The sequence below is a fragment of the Girardinichthys multiradiatus genome, chromosome 21, assembly GCF_021462225.1.
Source record: "Girardinichthys multiradiatus isolate DD_20200921_A chromosome 21, DD_fGirMul_XY1, whole genome shotgun sequence".
Taxonomy (NCBI): domain Eukaryota; kingdom Metazoa; phylum Chordata; class Actinopteri; order Cyprinodontiformes; family Goodeidae; genus Girardinichthys; species Girardinichthys multiradiatus.
Window position 1 is genome coordinate 24,490,050 of NC_061813.1, and position 6,687 is coordinate 24,496,736.

Sequence of the window (6,687 nt, forward strand, 5' to 3'; positions counted from 1 at the left end):
AATCAGTACTTGGGCCAGGGTTAGGGTCAATATTACAAAATAGTGTTCAGTAACTGTAAAGAGTCCTCCGTGCAGAATACCAACTGCAATTGATCACATCAGGGTTAAAGAGGGTAAACTGAGAGACAAATGTTAGGAGGGCAATTATCACTGCTGCCATGATGAAAAGAGCAGCAGAGGGTGACTTGCAGTCACAAACTACTGGGAGCTAGCTTGGATGTTGTCATATCATAGCAGGTACTCTAGTTGCAACTTGACGGACAAAAAGGCCATTTAGAGGATGGTGAGGGAACCAGGACTATTTCTGTTATTATTAGCATGATTACAATAAGCTCATAGTAAAACCAAATCTGGTTCTCTTTATTCTACTGTCATATTGCACGTGTCATATTGGAGCTGCTACTCCAAAATGGTAGACACAAAGGGTCCTGCAAAGAATAGTGAGAGGAGCTTAGATTAGTAGCAATAGGGTTATGGGTACATTATATTGGCTCAGAGAAAAATCAAATGGTGTTCGTTTTATCATACTGCTATATAGTATTCTACAGTTGGTACTACAGCTGCAACATGGTAAACACGAGGGCCCTGCAGAGGTTGTGAGGGGAGCTCATATTAGTAGCATCATAATTAGCATTATGATTAGCATTATGGGTGTTCACTCTTAAATCATTGCATAACATCATCTTGTATTTTGAAGCAAGCGCACCAACGTCAACATGGTTAGACAAAAATGGCAGTGCTGAGGAGAATGAGGGTAGCTGAGATTATTAGCGTTATGATTAGCTTTGTAGGTGCTGGTAGTGAAATGAATTGCAGTATTTTTTGTCCTTTATTGAAGAGAGCTGAGAGGATCATTGGAGTTGTGAATATGGTGAACTGTTGTAAAACAATATGTACTCTACATCATCTATTTATTAAAAGACATTTTCCTTAATGTCATCGATTCCAGAGAAGCGCTGTCTCTTCTGTTGTATAGTCATTTGTAAACAATTAAATAAAAAATGGATTTGATATTTTCCAGGTACAGCTTGTATTAGCTGTGTTCCACCATGATGAAAATAGCACCTTCAGACTAAATCCTGTTCACACACCAGTTGGAGAAGAGGGCACAGCAGATGGGTCCGTTGCTCATCACAATGTCCATTTGTTCTAAAGGGGAAAGCGGGGGCCTCAGACAGCTTGCCTTAAGTTGTGTAATCGGCTTTTAGTGTCACAAATAAAAATCACGCATTGGCTTTTTTTTTCTCAGGTTGTTTGTTTCTTCGCCATCATTTTTAAACTCGGACATTTTCTGGCACCTCTGAATGTAAGAACATTGTATAGCAACATGGACTCATGGCAAAATTAATTCTTGAACATCCTTTTTTCTTGAAAAGTGTTGCTGCTTCAATGGCATCCGGCTTCCAGTTGGTCACAAAATCAGTTTTGTTAATTGACAGTTGTTCTGACTTTTTTTTTTTTACAGGTGCCAAAATGAAGCAGTTCTCCTGTTTTAACAAAGCAGCCTCATTTCACTCTCTCCCACTTTACAACTCAACCATCTCTTCATATTACAGGTCAACGCTGCGGTGCTTAATTATGTGCCGGCTGCTTGGGGGCCTCTAATAACCTGTCATTGAGGGGAATTTGAATGTCACACCATTTTGTTGGGCCCTAATGGCAGCAGGCAGATCCACTGATGAGCCGTTTTGGGACAATTACAGAGAATATTCAAATCACAAGTCCTGGGTGTGTGGTGAAGAAATGGTGCCGCGCACAGCCTTGTTAGAGGGTTAGTCCAAACCGAGTACATGCATGAACACGTGCACATCCACACTTGTTGTATCTTGACCCTGCAATCCACCTCACTTGACACACATGAAAGCTACGTCTCCCCCCACTACTGTTGCTGCAGCTCAGACAGTTTCACTGTAGCCTGAAAGCTTTTATTATCCATCTAATCCAGCGATGTCATCAAGCAGGGAAGATATGCATATCATGAATTATTTTGACACTGAGACCTTTTAATTTTCACTGGCAATATTTCATCCCACCAATCAGAGCCCGGAGTGGTTGTCGCCAGGCGGACATAGTGGTTTCAGAGGACGAGACCCCCCCATCCCCTCCCCCATCCAAATCATCCAGGGGACTATAATGGGTTAGGGCCACAATTGTGTGTGTGTGGAGAGGGGGGGGGATGTGCGCGCACATCTCATCAACGCCCCATGCAAGCCGCTGCAGGAGGCAATGCACAGTGCGAGAAATCATATTTTATGATAAAGATGTATACATTCAGCATTAAGACATTTTTAAAAGTAAGATGGCCATAAGAGCAAAAGCTAAATTAAAAAGAGTATATGTACACTTCAATTTAAATGTCATTATTTACTATATTGTATATAAAATAGGGTGTCAATATATTAGACTTAACCTATTTTAAGTCTTGGAAGACTCATTATTCTGTTGCAGTTTACCCCTGTGCAGTTTGTTGCAATCCAGTTTTTACTATGAAGATAAATTGTGTACACTATAAAGTTCAAAATGATCACAGAGTTAATATAACAGTTCAAGTCTGTGTTACCTATAATAGAGTTAAATTCAGTCCGATTTAAGTCGGTTGATGAGTGGGATTTATACCACTTTATGTGCTCCTTCTACTGTACTACCATATTCTTAAAAGCTTTGTGAAAATAAAGGGTTTCCTGTCAAAACGGGATACAGAAAAACTAGTAAATGCTTTAATTTTTCGTAGATTAGATTATTGCAACCGGTCTCTGTAAAAAAAACAATCAGGTAGCAACAGGGCACTATTAAAGCAACCTGGGCTTCCTGAACAACTCAGCAGAACCACAGGCTGATCATCTCCATGCCATGCTGCAGTGATGCAGTAATTCATGCAAAAGGAGCCTCAAGCAAGTATTGAGTGCATATACTGTGGCTGAAATTTCTGTGTTTTAATAATTATTTTATTGTTCGCATGTAATATTCCAATTTTTTGAGTAGCTGAATTTAGGGTTTTGTTAGCTATAAGCCAGAATCATCTACATGAACAGAAATAAACTTAAAATATATCACTCTGTTTCTGCAATGAATCTATATGAGTTTCAAAATTTGATTTAACTTACCGAACTGCATGAACGTTTCCGTGATATTGTAATTTATTGAGATGCACTTAACATGTACTTAATGAATAGACTACCTATATACTCACAGAGTTGCACTGAATTCCCTCACCACTGAGTGCCTGCAGCCTCAATGTGCAGTGTGCTACTGTGTAACCTCATACTCCTCACCCAGCTCCCAGTAGAGCGGGTATTATGTGAGCAAATTGGATGCTCAAACAGTCAGTCCGTGACCTTCCCTCATCCTGGATGTTGACCCCCGTATAAAGAGAGACATTACATCTCGTTACACAACAACACGGCCCCGGCGCCTTGCCGCAGATAAAGAAAAATGTCTCAATTAAATCTTCACTGGGGCCCCTCCGTCGAAGAGTTATCGTCGCTCCGGCAGAGCTGATCGCTTACACTCACACATCCTCAAAAGTTGACATAAATTGCAGGAGTCACATCATTTCCTGCCACAGTCTGAGCGGGATTTATGGCTGATCCCATTGACTGGGAGCTGAACCTCCAATAAAACTCTTCAGGAGACTCACCTTATCTCCTCTGCATCAGCGCCCCATCTTCCCTGAGTACAGATTAAACATGCAAATACTCACAGGTGGGAGGGTGATACCGAAAACATGCTTATGCACATGGAGCTCTCTGGATGCAAGCGGCCTGATATGGGGTGGAGGACTGAAGCTGATTGAGTTTTATCAGCTGGAGTGAGAGTGAAAAGGAGGGTTTGCATCGCTGCTTATCGGAGATTTAGAGAGGAGGGAAATTATATGAAGGTTTTATTTGAAAATGAGAGGTGAGGGCTGCATGTGCCTTGTGTGAACAAGGCTAGAAACCTTTAAGACAGCATGAATAAAGAACTGAAGAGATCATTGACCGCTGAAACTATGTGATTGAGATGAATAAGGCTCAGTAGGAAGAGTAGTCGTCTTGCAATCAGAAGGTTGTGGGTTCGATTCCAGCTTCCTCCTGCCATATGTCAATGTGCCCCTGGGCAAGGCACTTAACCTCAAGTTGCCTACCGATCTGTGTATTGGTGTATAATACAGCCATGTTCATTTAATAAAGTATGAACATGGCTGCTGTTTGTTAATTGTTATAACAAAGTTTGGACCCAACATGTTAAAAACGTATGTCCAATCCATCTTGTATCCTCAATCAAAAACAAGTCCTTCATTATATGAGATGAGATTGGTCTGGACATCTCATTTTTTCGTCTGCTGTCTTTCTGTCTCTCTCTAGTGGTGAAGTGCAAAAAACAAATTTCAGAAATGTGTTTAATGTGTACACTGGCTTATTAAGAGGTTTTTACTTAGTGCACATTTAGCTTTTTATTGCATGAACAGCATAACCTCAGAGCCAGAAATCTGGACGAAATTATTAGTTCTCTAAAACTCTGACAACTCAGGGTTCAGACCAGGAAGCAGGGTCGTAGTTTAACACTCCTCTCTGCAGCTTCTGTACTGCTACCCACCCATTACCCAATTAAGACAGTGTCTCACCCACGGCCAAAATTGAATAAATTAAAAAATAATCTAAAAGGAGGAAACCATTAAAATCTCATGAAAATAAAGACAACCCACAGAAAAAACACAGTGGAGGGCAATAATTTTGTTTCTTCCCCTTCACAAATTCATTCTCTTGTTGATAGTGTTACTTCATCATTGCGTGGTGCATTAGACAATGCAGCCCCCCTGAAAAAGAAGGTAATTATTCATAGGAGACTGGCTCACTGGTTTATTTCAGAGCTGCGTACTTTAAAGCACAATTTCAGAAAATTGGAGAGAAAATGGCGTTCTACACACCTAGACGATTCCTACTTAATCTGGAAAAATAGCCTACTGTTGTATAAAAAGATACATCACAAATTAGAACAGCTTATTTCTCATCATTGATGGAAGACAACAAGAATAATCCTAGGTTTCTCTTTAGTACAGTTGCTAAATTTACAGTCATAGCTCTGTTGAGCCATTCATTCCCCCAGCTCCCAGCTGTAATTACATTATGGGATTCTTTATAAATGAAATTGATTCTATTAAAAATATGATCATTGACATACTCCCGAAGATGTTAACTTCATCCTCAGTAAGTGAGACAACATTGGAAGTAACTGTAGAACCTGATTTGTGTTTAGACTGTTTTGATCCTGTGGAGCTTCCTGAGTTATCAGAAATAGTAGCTTCATCAAAACCTTCAACTTGTATGTTAGACCCAATCCCAACCAAATTATTTAAGGAAGTGTTGCCTCTGATTACCAGCTCCATTCTAGATAGGATTATTCTATCCTTAGTAAATGGATATGTACCACAGGCTTTTAAGGTAGCGGATCATTATCTGCTGACCTGCTGCTGTTAACAACTTAGAGCTCACATTTAACAGATGATACACTTGGTCCTGTATTTCAATGTTTAACCCTGTCTCTCCTAGACAAAGCTACTGGCACAGCTTCTACTGTGACTAACTGTGTGTGCTCTCTTTTATACTCTAGGCTTGAAAACTGGCTCAGAGTTCATCTGCTTAGCTGTCCTTCACTCCTAGGTGAAGCCACTAAAGAAGCTACAACCATTATTGTTTCACTTTCTTTCCTATAGAAAGTATCCCTGGATCAGTGCTTCTGTGTTATAATAATAATAATAATGATGCATTTTATTTGACAGCGCCTTTCAAAACACCCAAGGACACTTTACAACATTAAAAACACAATTAAAACATTGGGGAAAAGAATAAAATAAAAACATAAAACCACAAAATAAAAACCTTTAAAGTGAGAAGGCTAACTTGAACAGATGAGTTTTCAATTGTGTTTTGAAGAAGAGAAGAGAATCAAAATTACAGATGTCAGGAGGAAGAGCGTTCCAGAGTTGGGGAGCAGAGTGACAGAAGGCTCTCTTCCCCGTGGTACAGAGACAGACAAAGGGCACACTGAGTTGGATGGAAGAGGAAGAACGAAGGGAACGTGAATAGGTGGTGATATGTATCGGACAGATAAGGAGGGGCGAGGTTATGAATTGCCTCGAATGTGTACAGCAGGATTTTGAATTGAATTCTAAATGAAACAGGAAGCAGGTGAAGTTGCTGTAGAACTGGAGTAATGTGATCAAATGAGACCGTTTTAGTAACGATGCGAGCAGCAGAGTTTTGAACCAGTTGAAGTTTACGGATTGATTTCAGAGGCAGACCAACGAGAAGAGAATTACAGTAATCAATTCGAGAAATGACCAGACTGTGAACCAGGATGGAAGCAGAGTGCAGGGAAAGAGATGGACGAAGTCAGTTAATGTCACGAAGGTGGAAATATGCAGACCGGGTAATATTATTAATATGAGAATTAAAAGACAGAGTGCTGTCCAGAATGACACTTTTGACCTGAGGGGTTATTGTATATTCTAATATATCTCTAAAGTTATTGACTCTAGAGAGAATTGATTTAATGTCAATGAGTAGAAACTCAGTTTTATCACTGTTTAATTTGAAAAGGTTGGATGTGAACCAGGATTTTATTTCTGCTAAGCAGGAAGTGAGTGAGGAAGGAGGGAGCAAAGAGTCAGGTGCAGTGGATAAGAAGAGCTGGGTGTCATCAGCAAAA